The following is a 20278-nucleotide window of genomic DNA, read 5'->3' as shown; positions in this document are numbered from 1 at the left end:
AGGGGGATTTAAGCTGAACTCCGTGGAAGTTTAAAACCTAGCAAGCTATATACAAATGAGGGATTGGGGTTTGCAAGTACATATATAATATCAATAAAGCTCACGGGTCTCTTGTTGCAAATATAAAATTATGAATACCCTCAAAACTTAGAGATCCCATCCATGAGCAAAAAAAGTATTTCAAAACATTTAAATCTATAGCACAAATTTTAATCTCAAATGAAACCACACATGAATCTACACACATTAAAATACTAAAAGGCTCTCAACCCCATCAATGGCTAATACATTTCAAATGCAACAAATTCACTTTGTATGATAACCCAGCATCGCTGGTTTGAGTCCATAGAAAAGTTCACAGGTGATACGTCTTCATTCAACAGTGTATCAAACAATTTGCAACATAGTAGCTTGAACTGTGTTCCTCTGATGTTAGTTTATAGATGCTTAGTCTAACATCCCTATCCCCCACTGCAAGGGCTAAATACTCATTTTTGCCTAGAGTACCAGTAAAAAGCAGTTATTCCTCATTCCTCTGGTAGCCAGCACTTTTATATTCTCTCTGACGCTGCGACTTGTGTGCAGGTCCTCTGTGTCCTCCCTTACAATGCAGGACTGCCGGTTCTCCTCATGTCAATGGTCGGAGGTTTTCAAACTTCTTTTACCAAGGCTTTACATACTTGTTACAGACAACACCCAGGCCCAAGGGGCTGATCTATAACACGTTTGCAAAGCGTAGAGCCGTGACAATGATGTTCACATCACGTTCACATTACATTACTGGCACTAGATGGAGCTGAGGCGCATAAGCTATGCTCTGTGTGAACACATTATATATCTATTGGACACTGTTTTTGACGTTTTAAACATTGTTCGTTTATTTATTCCAGTGGATTGAATTTCATTGGTTCTAATTATTTTTTTTTGCATTTTAGTTAGAGTGGTTTTGTATATACTCTTTTAGGAAGCTAGTCCTGTTTTATACATATATATTAGCTTTTATACTGGCCTCGCCAGAATCACTCATAGTTCACTTTTTTGCCCATACATTTACCTTTAGCGCTTTGTTTCTTTCGATCATACTAGGTTTCACCTCTTCTCAGAGCAGCTTTGGGTTTATTTATTCACATTTATTCATATTTATTCACATTTATTCTTAACTTATTAACTTAATTTTTTATTACAAATATTACTTCTCCAGAAGCGCAGATTTACTTGTTTACATTTTGTTTTGTTGCAGGCCAGCCAGCAGGTGTGCTGGGGATTCTTTTTGTTTTGTATTGTGAGCCTTTCCATGTGCACCCTGCTACAAAGGCTGGTTATAAATGTATGCAGTTACCATCTTTTTCTAGTTACACATTATATATCAGTCACAGGACAACAATCTGAAATTAAAAACTGACATTTTAACTGACCTTTGAAAGTTACCATTGTGTAGAAGGACTCCACATGCTGTGTAGGAAAATCCCAGGAACGTTGTTATTGTCACTCTGTCTATTAGGTGCCTATAAGGTGACTTTATGGGGCCTTAAAGTAGAACTGAAGGCAAAACTGTTTTTTTAGTTTTGAGTAGGGTAAGGTAGGGTTATAACCTTTGTCAGTTTTCTAGTTTCTGCTTCAGTTGCAAATTAAAATTCAGTTGCAGTTGAAATCTTGCCTGCTCATTATGGCCTTCCTGAGCTCTAAGACTTTTTGCGAATGTCTCCCCTCTCCTCTAAAAAGGAGTTCTCATGAGGGTAGAGGGCTCCTGTTTATGGGAGAAACTTGCTAGAAGACATTGTGTGGTGATATGCTCATGCATGCATTAATATGTATAGCCAGCTGTATATGTAAAATTACTCTACTTAAAAAGCCAGTTCCGGACAAGTCTACTAGTCAGACCTCACCATCCAGGCAGTCTAATTTTATAGAGCAAACTAGATCATGTTTCACCAGTCAGCCAGACTCAGATAAAGGAGCAAGGGCCACTAAGGTACATCTCACCAGACAACCAGTCTCTGGTAAAGGAGCAAAGATCACTAAGTCTCATCTCACCAAACAACCAGTGTCAGGTAATGGAGCTAGGACCACTAAGTCAAGTCTTACCAGACAATCAGTCTCAGGTAAAGGAGCAAAGACAGGCAGGCAGTCTCAGGTAATGGACCACAGACCATTAAGTCACATCCACCAGACTCAGTCTCAGGTAAAGGAGAAAAGACCACTAAGTCACATCTCACTAGGCAGCCAGTCTCAGGTAATGGAGTTAAGACCACTAAGCCACGTCTCATTAGACAACCAGTCTCAGGTAAAAGAGCAAAAAACACTAAATCATGTCTCACCAGATAGCCAGTCTCAGGTAATAGCGCCAAGGCTACTAGTTGCACCTCACCATCAAACCTGTTTCAGGTCATGGACCAAAGGCTACTAGTTGCACCTCACCATCCAGCTTATTTCAGTTCATGGAGGAAATACTACTAGTCATTGCCTCACCAATCACACAGTTTACAAAACAATGGCTTAGGTGCTTTGCAAGACATGGTTGGAGAGCACACAAATATAATAAACACAGCAATACAAATTGTGTTAAACAAATGGCAAACACCTAATTTCCTATAAACTCACCATTATTGCCGCTTCAGTTACTCTTCTGACCAGCAAGAGACTGACATGACACTCCAATGACTTATGTGCTCTGTACAGTAATGTGTATCACATGCCTCTGATTAACAAACATTTTTTAGTTTTCATACTGACCCTTTTTAACTATCTTAATTGAAAATATGAGGTTCTTCCTGATTATGTCTCTGAGATGAATCGTAATAATCACTAAAGATGCATAGTGCATAAGAATTCTTATCGTGAATGTAACATTTTCTCTACTTTATAGTTAAAAACAAACCCCTGCTTAAAGGGTCCAACTACGCAAACCTTTCTTACATCTCTCAATGACTGGTGTTGAGATACAGTTTATATGTGTCCAGTTCTGTACATCTGCTGTGCCCAATATGAGGGGTTGGATTTTCAGCTTATTTTATACAACTACTCATTACTGCTTTTATTTTATACTATACTACTAGACACACAACCAGCATCCAAAGCAGCACACAAATGTATACATAAACATTTTTATCTCTACCTCCTTTGCCACTGCAGTCTGGGATGTTCGTCTTAACAGCAAGGTTCCTGTCACCCTCCAATGTGTAAATAAGTGAAATCACTGGAATCCAAATATTAAAATAACATCTCTGTCTTGATTAACAGACAAAATCCAGTATATCACAGCAACAAGGCCCCAATGTGTTTTAGTTATACAAGCCCTAAGCAGGGTATACACAGGTAGATTTTTACACGACCATTTATACAAAAAATCCTATCGAAACGTTCGATACCGACCTCAGAAATTTGCAGATTGTCGTTCGAAATTTCGTTTAATTTTCATTTTCACTCAACCTCATAGTTCGAGCCGACGTGTGACAATGAAACGGTCACACGTCGGTTCAATAGATCGGGAAGTGAGCAAACACATACCGTCGTTCGCTCACTTCTCCATCATATCCCTGCAGAGAGCCATGACTGTCCCTCATGGCTCCCTGCAGGGATTCCCCCCGCCCCGATCCTCCAAAGCTGACTTTCGGAATGGACGGGGTGGCGGCCGGGTACAGCTGGCTCTGCCTCTAGAAAGGCAGAGCCCGCTGTAACTTACGCAGCTGGGTGGATCTCGACAGTAATGTTGGGATACCTCCTGGCTGCGGCGGTCTCGGCATAACGCGAGCTGTAGCTCGCGATATACTGAGCTTTGGGTGACGGGAGGACGCTAGTTTATGTCCTCCCGTGACACTTAGGAGAACTATGGGGAAAAACACTTACCCCATAGTTCTCCTTTAACATGGAATTTTGGAACAATCAATGGAGTTTCTGAACGAAAACCACATTCACTGTTAGAAATTAATTTGATCGAGAAAAATCTTCCAACATGTTCCTTCACATTTTTTCATCACTGTGGTCGAAATCGATCATTGGTTTGACCCCAACAACGATCAGAAAGTCCAACAAACGTTCCGAAATCGATTTTGTTTGTTCGAAGTTCTAACTGTGTATACCCCACTTCAGTCATAGCTAACTTGTTGTAATCTTTCATACCCCTTAAATACTGTTCAGTCTCACAGGAAGCAGCAGAACTAAATCTAAATAATCCAAAGCTAAGCAATCTCTTTCACTCCTCAGTTTTTCAATGGAGTTTGGATTTTGTTAAAGAGAATTAAAGACAGTATTCTTTGCCAAACGAAATCCATAAAAAGGGAGTATAACTATAATTTGTTTTCTTTTCTCATACTTTATAGCCACATCTCCTATCCAATCAAGAAATATGGAAAACTCTGCACCCTTAACTGGTCACTCTAACCTGCTACTGACATATGTGCACACTCAAAATCTCTCCAATTTCTATATATTTTAGATCTCATTAGTTATAATCCCAATCTTTATTTTGAGTAAATATATAAATGTATAGCTTTTGCAGGTTAAACCGACGCTTACTTAAGGAATACATTATTATCCCATGGTCTCTCAGTCTTCACATGTCAGTAGCATTCTAGTCTATACCATTTATAATAGGGCATAGCACATGAATATATAAACATATCCCTTTTCAATATTTAGTCCAAAACACTGTGGGGGGAATATATCAAAACTGGAGCAGACAGAATCTGCAGCAGTTGCCCGTGGCAAACAATCAGCATCTCTCTTCATTTTGCTCAGGTAAGATGAGACAGAGAAGCTGATTGGATGCAGTGCAAATCTGCTACAGATTTTGTCTGCTCCAGTTTTGATAAATTCCCCCCTCTGTATCCAAATCTTATACCTAAATCTTATACCCAGTCAGGATAATCTCTGTGGTTCTCAATCCTTGATTGGTGACTCATTTTTACTCCACTCCCATTCAAAAAAAGAAAGGGAGGAAGGGAACACATAGGTGCTGATTTAGAAAAGTTTTGCAAGGCATTACTGTCGCAAGAGGGAGCCAAGGAGCATAGGAACTTCCTGAGCTCCTTTGCTCCATCCAGTGGCAATAATGCTGGGGGAACGTTTTGTAAATCAGCCCTATAATACTCTATTAAAAAAAATGTAAATCCCATCAGTGATTTAAACCCTTAGGGGCTCTGGAGCAAATTTTGTATATCCAATCAACCTCTCGCTCCAGTAGTCTTTGGTGAAGATCTACACCTCTATTCCCTGAAGTCACTTTTTCTACATCATGAAAAGAGAAAGTTGCCTTGTTAACCCCATGCACCTCCAGGAAATGATTGCAGGCATTAGAGTGTTTTGACACTTTAGGGTTTGATTCACTCCAGCAATGTTCTCTATTGTAATTCTGAGAACATTAAATTACATACAGAGAACACATCCTACCTGCTCAAGGCTTCAGGGTATTAACTAATTATAGCAGGCCACCACCATTACCAGTTGTCTGTAAATATGAAAACCCCATTTTGCCTACATGTTTTTAATGCGGGGGAGGGTATCACCAAGCACTCCCTCTGCTGGCTCTCTCACATAGAAGGCCTAACAAATTGCTTACTGCTACCAATTAGATTCAAACCTGTGCTGATTTTTAAATTTCATCTCATATATCTTAAAGAGAGGGAGTGTGTGAGAGAGAGGGTGAGAGAGAGAGAGAGTGTGAGGGAGAGAGAGAGGGAGAGAGAGAGAGAGGAGGGAGAGAGAGAGAGAGGAGGGAGAGAGAGAGAGAGGGTGGGTGAGAGAGAGGGGGGGTGAGAGAGAGGAGGAGGACAGGAAGTGTGGGTAAATCTCTCTAACAGAGCCCCGGATAGTAGTAAAAACCTAAAGGGATTCTAACTGTTCGAACAATTTATGTAAAAACAAAAAAGAAAAAATACCTGACAACCGGGTTCCTTTGTAGTGGGACCGTACTGCTCCATAGTTAGCTGGAACAGTATTGAAACATAATGACCAATTTAGGTACACCAAAACTATTTTAACATGTTGCCATCAGGCCTACAATCATCTGTGTAAGTTTGTAAGAATTAAATCTAAGCATACATCCTCCTGGATTTCATGGCGCCTTATCACATTGCACTAATGACTTCTAGAACTCGAGTACTGGCTTACCAGTAATGTTATTAGCCTTTAATTATAATTTAATTGAAAACATTGGTCTCCAGTTATAAATTTACAGACCCAACATAATAAGTGACAAAACCTAAGCACAGAGTTTTTTTACTAACTATAAGGAGAATTTATAAATACTGTCCAGGCTGAAAAAGCCGGTAGCGTCTAAGCATGGCATTTATTATCAGTTATTTTTTACATACAATTAAGAATTTCTGTTTTAAAAGGTAAATAATTAGCAAAATGTCTTAATTTTAGTAAAGCGCAAGAATTCCCCTCCTGTGTAAATGCACATTATTGTCTTATAAAAACTGGCATATGACATTATGAATGCAGTGACAGTGAGGATTATAATACTAGCACAGGCGGACGTCCAAACCATTGTTGCAGATTATCAAAAATAAGCAATTTTGATCATTATTATTGGGCAGTAGAAAAAAGAAATACCACTGTGCATTATAAAGACAGAAATAGAGACTTTATAAACAGCCACAAACCTCAGTTATAATCTAGATTAACAGGGACAATACTGCTTCCGTTATCCACTGCATATCCACATTATTTGCTAGATGACCTGTATTGGTTACATTGTTCCAGTATTTGCCTGGATTTCACCCTGTGATTTAGTAACAGGATATCGGATTGCAGTCTTCAGTGGCCAGGGGACAAGCCACAGGATACCCAAGAGAACAAGAAAAGGGAGAAGCTTATACCTTCAAATCAATAAAAGCATCAATTCTTGTACTCAGCTATATGTGATTGTCAGTCTTCATATTTCCTGGTATTATGTTCACATTAACCCTTTGACTTAAAATGTAAATAGAATTCCGCTCTATATCAAATTAAATAAATCAAGTGTCTCCCTCTATGTGTGTATCAGCTGCTATGAAAATACAAAATACTCGCTATAATGTAATCTAATCAAAGCACAGTGCTTTTCAATAATTTGATGCACTCTCAATGACTACATTCACCATACACATCAATCACTGTCTGTGAAACCTCTACTTCACCCAAAATATCAATATAATGCCAAATTGTGAAGTTAACAAATCCAAAAAAAGTGCAAAAATCTTTTTTTTCACATAAGACCATGACCAGGGCCGGATTTACTCTCTCTGCTGCCCCAAGGCCAGGTCCTCAATGCGCCCCCCTACCCACCAAACCTCCCCCCATGGAGAATGGCAGACCTGCAGGCTGCATACAAGTGATCGCTGTACATTTAGTTCTGCTCGCCCAAAGCAGGGCTAAATGTAGAAAACAACTACCCGCCCAGCGCCCGGAACTGCATGTCCCGGGCATCAAGAGATAGGAATTCCACACCCCTGCTGCCCCTCTACTCCCTGCTGCCCTGATGCCGGGCCTTGGTTGGCCTTGTGGGAAATCCGGCCCTGACCATGACCCTAAGGGCCCATTCACACCACCGTGCAGCAGTAATGTGTAGACATGTGTGCCGGCAAAAAATGTGTTTTTTTTCATTACATTTTTATTCAGATTTTTTGTTAATTCATTTTTCAGGATTTGGGTCCGAAAGTCAATTCGTTTCAGGATTCGGATTCAGATGAAATCCGAATTTTTGTTAGCGGTAGTATGTATTAATTTTCGTTCAGCTAAGTGACACTAGACAAAAAGAAATAAAACATACATTTTCTTTTTTTACAATCTGTAGAAAAAAAAAAAAAGCATGACATTCCCCCCAAGTGATACCAGACCCTTTAGGTCTGGTAGGAATGTTAGGAGGCAAGAAAAAAAAAAGTGCGTGGGGTTCCCCAAAAGTCATACCAGGGCCTTTAGGGCTGGGAGGAATTTTAAGGGGGAACCCCCCCCCCAAAAATGGGGGGGGGGGAGTGGGGTCCCCCTAAAATTCCTACCAGACCCTTGATACGAGCACAGGCCCAGCAGGTATTGTGTTCAAAACAAATCGCACATGTCTACTATCTATCTACACAGATCTATCTATCTATCTATCTATCTATCTATCTATCTATCTATCTATCGTCCCGCACACATCTATCTATCTACACAGATCTATCCATCTATCTATCTATCTATCTCTCTGAAAAACATAGGGCCCATTCACACCGAGTGCTTTGGGCTGCATTGCTCAACACAGACCCAGCACAATGACAAGCTGAAACCCCTTGTATTTAAGGCCTGGTTCACACCTGTGCGTTTTGTAGCACGTTCAGCGCTCTATAAACGCTCAAACATTAAAATCCCATTGTTTTCTATGGGTATGGTTCACAGCTTGACGGGGGTCATCTATTTTGTATTCAGCTATTGGCATGTTCTGGAGGCAGGGCACATGACGTCATATAAAACCGCACGTGTTGGGCGCCGCCATCTTGGTGTATACCTAGGTATACACCAAGATGGTGGGGCCAACATCGGTGTGTGTGGTCACCTGACGCCATGCCTGCATGGCGTCATGTAACGTCATGCCCCCTGCCTCTAAGATGGTGGCACACATTCACAGAACACGCTGATGGCCGCCGCACATTCTCAAACAAATTATTATTATGTGCCTGAATACATTTCTCGTATATTCGGACATATGGTAATTCATTAATTTACATGTAGCCCAGTAGTCTGTGTTCTGTTGTTTTTTTTTTAGTTTTCTAGTTGCACTTACTTGAAAAAAGGGGTCGGCATGACAACCTGACACTTTATTTTTATAGACTCAATTGTAGTTTGACATTTATTGTTTACCTTCTGTTGTTTTATTTGATAAGAATACTTATATTGTGCCTACAAGTTTAATACCTTTGAATAAAAGTTTTATTTTTATCATACTTTTTAATATGTTTCTTTGCGGCTTAACAAAATAGGAGTATTTAAATGGTGCGGATATTGGGGAAAATGGGTGTGGTTACGGGGGTGTGGCCACTGAGGGGCGCTGTAAAGCTTTCTCGCACAGGGCGCCTAAAGGCGTAAGGCCGGCCCTGAATGCAATATGTTAAAAACCTGCAGTATGTCAACTCATGTGTGTCTATCGCACATTAACACGCACTAAATGGAACATGCGTGGTGTGAATCTGGTTTTAATGAAGTCTCTGTTTATTAGTATGTGAGTAAAACTGTGCTACAATTTCTGCAGAACATTTCTCCACTATAACCACAGCACTTTCATGAGAAAACGGTGACAACTATCTATGTAATTAGTGGTAATTGGTGACAATTAGAAAAGCTAATGAGTTAATTCTTAAAAGACTGGTTTGTCCATATATCATTTCCCTGTTTTAAAGGTGAAGTATATGCTACAAAAGTACAGTACTGCCATCTGCTGGTGTGTTTATGAATAACACAAGCTACCCCAAATTTACTAAAGGCAAATAGACTGTACACTTGGAAGGGAATTTTTTCTTAGCTTATTAAATGTGGTGAAAATTGACTTTGCAAAGACTATCCAATCACATGCAAGGAACCCCTCCCCCCCCCAAAAAAATCACCCACTGTGGCCTTTGCTTTTACTAGTCCATAGTACAATGTACGATGGCCCATGTATAAATATATATATATATATATATTTCTTTTTATAGAGCTGTGTGTGGTTTATGAACTGAATTACAAATACCATACACACAAGAATACAAAGTTTGTAACAAGTCCTCTCGGGTCTAACGTTTTAACGTCTTCATAAAAATGTGATGTTGGGATAAATAAGATGCGACAAATGGGAAACGCACTCATCAATTCATAACTAGCTGTAAAGTAAGATGCACATGGAAGGGTTTTACACAATACAAAAGCAAAAAGCAAAATTTTCCCAGCACACTCACAAACCACACTGCAAAATAAAATGACACCGTCTAACTATTAAGGTTAAAAAACAGAGACTTTAGTTGCACAACTTTTGCAATATATGTGGAAGCCGCACTGCCTTGTCAAGGCCCCTCTGTGTAGTGCGGTCCTCCATGTTGGAGCATACATACAGGTGAAACTCGAATAATTAGAATATCGTGCAAAGTTCATTTATTTCACTAATGATACTTAGCCATCTACCAGGAGATTTTGGAGCACTTCATGCTTTCTTCCGCAGACGAGCTCTATGGGGATGCTGACTTCATTTTCCAGCAGGACTTGGCACCGGCCCACACTGCCAAAAAATTTCTGAATTTGTGGATCTGGGTTTTCATGTGCTGTAAGCCATAATCATCACAATTATGACAAATCACGGCTTGAACTATCTTGCTTTGCATGTAATGAGTCTATCTCATATATTAGTTTCACCTTTTAAGTTGCATTAGTGAAATAAATTAACTTTTGCACAATATTCTAATTTTTCGAGTTTCACCTGTATATATAGCAAAGGATGAATTGGTTGCAGGTTCACCAGGAGGTAGCCCATCCTCCTTAAGGTTACAGGGACACACAAGGAGCCCCGCACATCACAATGGCAGCTGAAGCCCCCAGTGTGTCCCCACACCAAATACAACAAGTGAGTGAAGGGGTTAAAGCAAGGTGCACATGGAAGGGCTTTAAACAGTACAAAAACAAACATTCCCACCACACTCACCAGCCAGCCTGCAAAAAAAAAATGTACACTGTCTAACTACAAAGGTCAAAAAGAAATATTTTAGTTGCACAACTTTTGCAAAATATGTGGAAGCCGCACTGTCTCATCAAGGCCCCTCTGTGTAGTGCGGACCTAACTCTAATCTATAAGAGCCTTCATCTTGGAGCATATATATAGCAAAGGATGAATTGGGTGCAGGTTTGCCAAGAGGTAGCCCAACCTCCTTCTTTTGCAGACTGGCTGGTAAGTGTGCTAAAAATGTTTGGCTTTGTACTGTGTAAAGCCCTTTCATGTGCACCTCTGAGACATTAATGAATGACTGTTAAATGCTGAGAATCAGCAAATACCGGCATTACAAAGCCTGATATAACTCGTCACGTACAGTGTACGTGGCCAGTCATATAGGCACAAAGTGACAGGACGTACACTGTACGTCTCCCGTCACGAAGGGGTTAAAGCTAGTTATGGATTGATTAGTGTGTTTGCCATTTGTTACACTTGTTGGATTTGGTGAAGGGACACACTGGGGGGTTTCAGCTGCCGTTGTGGGGTTCCTGTTGTGTCCCTGTGCCTTTAAGGAAGTTGTGCAACCTCTTCACAAACCTGCACCTAATTCATCCTTTGCTATATATGCTTCAAGATGGAGGCTCTCATAGATGAGAGTTAAGACCAAACTACACAGAGGAGCCTGGACGAGGCAGTGTGGCTTCCACAAGGTTTGCAAAAGTTGCGCAAATAAAACCTCTGTTTTTTAACCCTAGACAGGAAGTGTGTTAGTGGCCACATCGCTAGGTCAAAATAAAAGGAAAAAAGCCTTGATGTGCAACCAGACATAATATGACCAGAGCCTTGTGGACAACAAAGCAGGCAAGCGTGTAACTCCAGCCCTATCAGACCATACCAGTGCTAAAGGACCTAGACAACATTGGGTTCAGTTCCCGCCTCATGGAGACATTCACAGATAAAAATCTTTTCGGATCAGTGAATGTTTACACAGTTCAGTTACTGGAGAGAAATAATTCACAGAGAAACCGGCCAAATCACTCTAAACTAGAGTTCAGCAATAAGCAGCAATTTGATTGGCTTTTCTGAAGTCCTTGAGGTTTGAAAGTTGGTTCCTTGTCAACTGCCAGACCCCACATACTGTCTCTGTTTACCGTTTTGCCATATTGTCCGTTTGCCATAGCTGGTTGCATTTTGTGCCATTTGACATGGTAGAAATATGTCTAAACAAATTTCTTTATTGAGGCATATTGTCAAAACAACGTTTAGGGCCCACACAGGGTCCCCTTCATCAGGCTCAGAGCGACGTTCTTCTGATTGGTGCAGTGCAATCTCTAGTCACTTCAGCACCCATCCTCTAAGGGGCTTTTGGTAAGGAGTGCAGTAGGATACTAAATATGCAAATGCAAATATTTTGCGACAAAAACTAGCATTTTTTTTTTTATTCCACAGTGCCTCTATGTTTAGAAAATACTTAGTTGTTTGGAAGCTTTAAACTGTTTTCTAGCCAAACATTCAGATTTTAACGTGAAAAGTTAAGCATTCCTCTGTGCGTGAAGGGGTTAATTCACACCATTGCTGTTTGCACTGTGTTATGAAATAATCTGTCATCTGCACTGAAAACACTTAAAAACATTCCTATACAAACACATCTCAAAAGCGGAATACAACCCCCCTCATCCCCTACAGACAAGGAACGTGCCATCTTAGCCAATATTTGGATTGCAGTTGCCATGGTGCTGCTCATGTGATCGGCTATGCCACCAGCCATTTGACGGCTTAAAAGTTTGGTTGAAAGCTGAACTAAGCACACTGGCAACCTTGATAGTTGTCATGCTTTAAAAGTTACTGTTTTGGGACACCGTTAAATTGTTAGGTAAAGTTCCTCTCTATCAGCAAATATATTTCCATTCAAATAGGACATATTCATTTAAAAACTGTGAGCAGAATTTACTAAGACTGAGGCTCCATTCACACAGGAGCTGTTGTTAGCACGTATTTGGCTGGCCGAATATGCGTGGAGCCGCGCTAAACAGAAAAATCAATGCACTTTAATGTGCATTGTTCAGACTTTTGCGGCGGCCGCACGGTATTAAACCGTGGGGCCTGCAAAGTAGTACAAGTGTGAGAATATGGCGGATTCCGCACGTTCGCAGCTATGCAATAAAAAGTAGGGATGTACCGATACCGGTATTTCATTATCGAGTACCGATATTTTTTTTTCTGGTACTTGCCGATACCGGAAGTCCCATTAAGGAAGCCAGGCAGCGTGTAATGACTAGCCACCCAGCTTTCCGATTAGTAGGGAAGCCGGCCCCATGCTTCTCGTCACTAGGTGATGAGAAAGCATGGAGCCGGCTTTCTGGGCAATCAGTAAGCCAGGCGCTGTGTAATGACGCGGCGCTCGGCTTCCCGATTGGCCGGGAAGCCGGCTTCATGCTCCTTCATCATGAGGTGACGAGGAAGCATGAAGCTGGCTTCCCGGCCAATCAGAAAGCTGGGCGCCACATCATTACACCGCGTCACAGACGGGGGAGCACGGAGACGCCTCCCCAGCCAATCAGGAAGCCGGGCAGCGTGTAATGACTCGCTGCCCGGCTTCCTGATACCGAAAGTATCGGGCTGGGCATCAGAGTATTTGGACGAGTACTCGCCCAAATACTCGGCATCGGCACCGATACTAGTATCGGTATTGGTGCATCCCTAATAAAAAGTGCAGATTAAAAACGTTCACGCTATATGTGAATGGAGCTTTAAGCAGACAAAATCTGGAGCTTCCAGCTTTCATTTTTGAAACAGATTGGTTGCTATGCACAACTGCTTCAGATTCTGTCTGCTCCAGTTTTAGTAAATTCCCCCCAGTGTGTATAAGGTTGTTTTTGTTGCCAATAGCAACCAAGATGGGAGCTGAAAATTACCCAACCGAAGTGCAAAACAGCTACCCTTCTTACATCAGAGCCACTTATACATCGGATACTCATCCTTTCTTATCACAAAGCAGAAACTCACGTGAAGCTGGTTTGCAATTTCTTTTCCTTAGCAACAGCCAATCCCATCCACATTGCCATGGTAACCGCTCTGCTCCCTCAGGATATTGATGCTGCAGGGTGTCAGGGTAGCACCATGTGCAGGTTGAACCTCACCCACGTGTACTATGAACCTACTGATTAGAAAATTCCAGCTTGTGACCTCGATGTGGAACAATATGTGAAGTCATTGCACAATGTACTTTATACGTGGGAGTGAGAAGTATAAACACATAAGCTGTAAATCGTGTGGATTTACACCCGAGAGATCTGCACTAAGAAATGATTAATTATTAACAATCACATATAAAGTCTTTTATAAAATATTTCATAGAGTACCTGGAGAAGGAACACAACTCTTCATTTGTGGGCGAGGAGCGAAACATTTCCAGCATGATTGCACATGTCTGACGCTTGGCTGATACGGGACATGCCTCATCAAACCATGGAAGTGTTCTCTATCTACTGGTAGAATTCTCAGACAAGTCTGGGGCTCCATGATTGGTCAGAAGGTTTTGGCAGACATGGTGGGGTGCACCTCCCTGGAGGTTTCTTATCACTGTATACTGTGTTGTGTGCTGCTTATAAATAATTCATAGCAAGGAGAAGGGATTTTCTGGTCAGTTAGGTCATTAATGACTCCACTCTCATTGGCATATAGCATGCAGTGACTTAGTACATAGTTCAGCCTATAATAGTGGGATGCACAATGTTAGGTTTGGTTACTATTAGGGATGCACCGATACCGATACCGATCCGAGTATTCGGGCGACTACTCGTACTTGCCGAAATGCTCCGATACTTGCCTCTGATACCAAGGCTTCTGGTCAGAAGGAGATCTACCTCTGACTGGCAGTGCCGAGGGACCATGGTTATGACCCGCCTCCCAGCTTCCTGATTGGCTAGCAAGCCGGTTTCACTTGTTGCTAGGCAGTCTGGCTTCCTAACTAATCAGGAAGTTGGGCGGCATGTTATGACCCGCCACCCTGATTGGTCAGGAAGCCAGGCTGCCTAGCAACAAGTGAAGCCATCTTCCTAGCCAATCAGGAAGCCGGGAGGCGGGTCATGATGTGATGTCCGGCTTCATGATTGGCTGGGAAGCCTGGCTTCCTGACCAATCAGGAAGCCGGGCGGGACCTCATGAGCCACCGCTCGGCTTTCTGATTGGTCAAGAAGCCAGGTAGCCTCGGGAAGTGAAGCCGGTGCTCCTTGGATAGAATACTGGCTTCCCAGGCAATCAGGAATCTGGGCTGCGGGTCATGATCCGCCACCCGGCTTCCTAATAATCAGGGTACACAGCACCAGTATCGGTATTCGGTATCGGTGAGTACTGAAATAGAAAATATCGGTACTCATACTTGATACCGAAAAACTGGTATTGGTGCATCTCTAGTTACTATAAGGCTTCATTCACACTTGCCACTTGTGTTTTTTTTTGTCCTCTATATGCAGAGGAAAATCTGTCAGGCTAGAAGCTGTGTATATGCTTCTAAGTGCTTTAAATTATGTGCGTTTACATGCATTTGTGTTTAGATCCATCTGGTAGTAAATCCTAGTATAAGAACGCGTTTACATGTGCTTACACACGTTTTGGTGCGTTTATAAATTCAGATCAGTTTCTAGATGCACCTGACTTCTATTTTTTTTAAACTCATATAAACTGACTGCAGATAAAAGCATCTGGGAGCAAGGTGTGACTGTAGCCACTGGAAATGATTAGATGCACATACTGTATATGAGTTTACAAAAGCTTTTTAAATGCATGTAAAAGCCTCTAATTGCACATATTGTGAATGAAGTCTAAAGCTGGCCATACCCCTATAGATTATCTGCAGATTTTCTATGGTCAAGTGGAAAAAGTGCAACAGATTCCTGTGTGGATGGAGTAATCTCCCACTGGGCCAAGCTTCAGTATCTTGCTAGTCTGCCCCGCTGGTTCTCAAAACACCTGAACAATGCCTACATCCAATCAGATTGTTAAAAAAAATCCCTTATTTGGAGTTAGGTTAAGTTTACACAGATGTTAAAAAAGAAATGCGTGATAAAATACTTGTGGATTGTCGATATTGTATATGTATTGAAAGGGAAGAGCAGCAAAGAGAAGGGAAACAACCATGGATTACAGTAAGGCACACATTACAGTATTGGTTTATGTTAAAAAATCTGAGGGTTTAATGTCACTTTAAGTAACTTCCCCTGGAGGTTCTTCCAGCTGGGAAGTCAGTGGTCCTCAGCACCGTGGCCAGTCTTTTGTGGCATAGTCAGTGAATCACATGGGTGACAGGAGATCTGTCCTCACTATTGCATGCTCCTAGTAGATCCTTTTCTAGTCTCTCGACTATGGATTCCTTTAATGTTGCGTCTTCCTGCTCATCAGGTTCTTTCCAGACTCCAACATCTCCTCTGGCGTACAGGTGCATGCACCAGACATGCTGTGCACCAAGAGGCTGAGTATGCCCTATACTCGTACCCTATACTGAAAAAATTGTAATTTGCACTAACGTGGAATCTTGGTGCTGGTGACATGTGTATATGAGTTCTTTTGTGAGCGGTGCCCTCCGCAGTCATTGCGAGCACCCGTTACTTTTGGGATATTCGGTAAAGAGTGCGACAAGGTATATGGATGCTGCTTTGTATAGTACATATCTGGGGATCTGTGGCACACTGGCATCTTTGTGATTACCTCCAATGTTATTTAATCACAAAATACATGCATAGTGTACTTTACCAAAAAATTGCCGCAAGGCGCTACAGTGTTCGGGTTTGGCTTGAAGAAAAGGTGGCAACCCTACCCTAGCATTAGGGCACTTGCTATTAATAAATAGTAAATTTATCAATTTTGTTTCAGATAAGATAAACAGGAACAATTTTCAAGTTCAAAGAAAACACCAAAATGATAAAACATGCCCTTAGGTTTTTTTTTTTGTTTTTTTTCTTACAATGCTAACTAAGTAAGGCACAAAGAGTTGGTTACAACATTAAAAAAAGGTAAATATGTCAGTAGGGCTGCAACAACTAAATCGACATAATCGATGAACGAAAAAGTTGTCAACTTTTTCAATCATCGATTAATCAACCTCTGATTAGTTGGCCCTGTTCACAGCTCCACACAAGCTGCGCGCTGTCAGCAGTAGAGTTACAATTCTCCACTGCTAACATGAATAGGTAAAATCATGATCCATAGTACATAACATGTAGTTGTACTATGGATCATTTAAAGTCAACTGTCCCTTTAAGAAAAAGTATCGGTAATTGGTATCGGCAAGTCCATGCGGGGAAGTACTTGTACTTGGGCCGTAAAAGTGGAAATCGGGACATCCCTACATTATACACTATGTATAATGTATTGCTGGGATTTGTTGTATTCCTATATAGCTTGTGGTATTCTGCATTGCGCGGTATAGAGGACTACAAATCCCAGCAATAATACATTATACAGCGGAATACCACCAGCTAAAGAGGAGTACAACAAATCCCAGCAATAATACATTGTACAGTGGTGCAATGCCGAATACCACTAGCTATAGATGACTACAAAACCCAGCAATAGTACATTATACAGTGCAATGCAGAATACCACCAGCTATAGAGGACTACAAAACCCAGCAATAGTACATTATATAGCGCAATGCAGAATACCGCCAGCTATAATGTACTATTGCTGGGATTTGTTGTATTCCTCTATCGCTGGTGGTATTCTGTATTGTGCTGTACAATGTACTATTGCTGGGTTTTGTAGTCCTCTATAGCCAGTGCCATTCTACATTCATTGCTGTATAATTTTACACTTTTAATTTCACACCACACTTTTTCTTTTTTACTTCCACCGCTCCAAGCATGCTCCTGTGATGGACTACAATCTCAATACAAACTAGTAGTCCATCACTGGAGCCATTTCTAAAAGTTCTTTTTTATCCGATTAATCGAACTTAATATTCGGCTAACTAATCGATTTTGAAAATAATCGTTAGATGCATCTCTATATGTCATAAAATTGTATTTAATGAAAATCTGTATAAGTAGCTTTGGGTGGGCACAAGCTTGGATCTGCTGATTGACTTCTGAAGACATAATATTCTTTTTTTATATCCAATTCTCAGTTTAAATTGCCCAGGTTCATTAAACCAAATGTACTTAAAATGATCCGAATTACAAATGAAACCTAAGCACCTAAAAAACATTCATCTAGGTATACACATGCTTCTCAATACCTTGCCAAGCATCCCAGGAGCCTCTAGAAGCTTGGATGCTTCATTATGCCAATGTCAACCTTAAGAGAACCAGTCGTGACTAGGCATATGCAATCTGAATATTCATAAAACAATTGTGCAGGCTTATGAAAGATTGAAAGTAGCCCCCTTTATTGCACTTGATTTGCACTCTGTGAGCAACACTTCACCTTTTCTAAGGTTCATAGGCTACATGAAGCCTGATTATTGCTGCCATGTGAATGGAGTGTTTGGCTGAATGATGCATGTGACAATTTAAAAAAGGGCTTTAATTCTTGCACATATCGAGTGCTGGTGACTTCTATTATGGACTGTATCGGACACGGCGCCCTCCATGTTGTCACTTCAAGCACCAACCTTTCAACAAGGTCTGTAAGCTGTATGGAGTGCAGGTGATTTCGTATTATCTCACACACTGCACACTCAGCAGTAGGGACCAGGAACAGGACAGCTTTGCTTGCGGTCTCCAGGTTGGTACACCGATGTTATAAGTGCTTGGCCCCTGTTAGCGCACGTGAAGAGCTGAAAGCAGATGGCATTTTGTGGGCCCGTCAATTAGGTAATTACTATGGGATGACTATGGGTGTGCAGTCCATTTCTGCCTCTCGTAGTCCACTTTTAATTGTAACTACCTGTTTATGAATCAGGTACATTTGCATCTTCAGGAAAGTCAAAGCGTATTTGCCAACCCCGTGCCTGGAACCCTGGGCCGCCAACTGCGACAGATTTTCACTCTAAACAGATGCATAATTAGGAAGTGGCCAGAGTTCAGTTTCATTCTGTGGCAGTGCTACTTTACCTACGACTCAAGGTGTCACCTTGTAGTAAATTTGGAGCAAACTGTTGCTCCTTAGCCTTGCCACGCTGTGCAACAGAATTGCTAAATTTCGCCTATACTGCCAAATGATTTCCATTTTTGTAATTAGACCCACCTTTGTGACACTCCACAGCCAATAAGGTCACTCTTGGGCCCCATTCACACCTAAGTGATTCGAAGTGAGAGTTGATGGCTCACCAGAAGTGCTTCAGCGTTCCATTTCCATTTTATTCAATAGTGCCTTTTCACACCTGAGCTTAGTATTTCTTGAAGCTCGTCACACAAAAAATACACAAGATTCTTTTGGGACAGAGTTGTGTTTTGGCCCCAATAGACTTCTATAGCAGTCTCTGTGACTCAAGACTGAAACATGAAGAAAAAAAAAAGCCTGAAAAGAAAACGACTAAAGACACTCAGCTGAACTATGAATGTGTCCTAACTTCCTTTCAGCATGACTACATTCTAGATCTACTTTCTGCTCCTTTGACAGGGCTAAAAGGTGGCGAAGAAACTACAGGAGCTTCTATGTTAAAAAAGCACATCTCTAAGCTATTAACTATTATTGGCAATGGTTTTTGATCCCAAAAACGTAACTAAGCCAAAGTGCATCTCAGCTTATCACTATTTGGACCTGACCGATTCATTTGTTTTACATTAAAAAGGAGAACTATAAAAGGTTAGGGCTTTGCCCCATAGTTCTCCTTAGGGTAACGGGAGGACACAAACTAGCGTCCTCCCGTCACCCTAAGCTCAGTATCCCGCGAGCTGCTGCTCGCAGTATACTGAGACGCCGCAGCTGAAGCGGATCCCGACAATTATGTCTGGATCCGCCCAGCTGCGTGAGTGACAGCTGGCTCTGCCTATCTAGAGGCAGAGCCAGCTGTCCCCGCCCCCTCCCCGTCCGTTCCACCAGTCAGTGCTGGAGGATCAGGGAGGGGGTAATCCAGCCACTCCCCTGTCATGGCAGAACACCGTGACAGTATCGAGAAGTGAGCGAACGCCGGTATGTGTTCGCTCACTTCCCGACCTACTGAGCCGACAGTTTCACTGTCACAAGTCGGCTAGAATTATGAGGCTGAGTGCAAAGCACTCACCTCATAGTTCTCCTTTAAATGTAGCTCTTAAACGGCCACCACCCACAATGAAAATATAACATACACAGGCTTTGGTTATAAGAACTGAAGTAAACGTAAACTGCGCTGCCAGTAAAAAAAATATACCTACTGACAACAAACAATTAAGGTACTATATAGATATATTGTATAAAGATATATCAGGTACCATATCTACCAGCATGCCTGAATTTTGTTGCAAATCTGTACAGAGAACATTATCATAAACACAAAGGAGTGGGACCTGTGTCCCTCAGTGGACTCCAAGAAAAGGATTTGACAGCGAGTACAAAAATCTATTTTCAGTCTCGTCCATTGAGGGACAAAGAAAGTCTTAAGCTTTCAGGACGTCCAAAGAAGTCAAACTGAAGGGTGGCCAACACAACTAACAATCGCCCAACAAAAACAGGAAATGCAGACAGCCTGCACCTCAGAGTCCCCCAAAGGACCTTACAACTGGACCTGGC

This window comes from Nanorana parkeri, unplaced genomic scaffold (genome assembly GCF_000935625.1).
Source record: "Nanorana parkeri isolate BGI_ZX_2015 unplaced genomic scaffold, ASM93562v1 scaffold150, whole genome shotgun sequence".
NCBI classification, from domain to species: domain Eukaryota; kingdom Metazoa; phylum Chordata; class Amphibia; order Anura; family Dicroglossidae; genus Nanorana; species Nanorana parkeri.
This window is presented reverse-complemented; position numbering follows the sequence as displayed.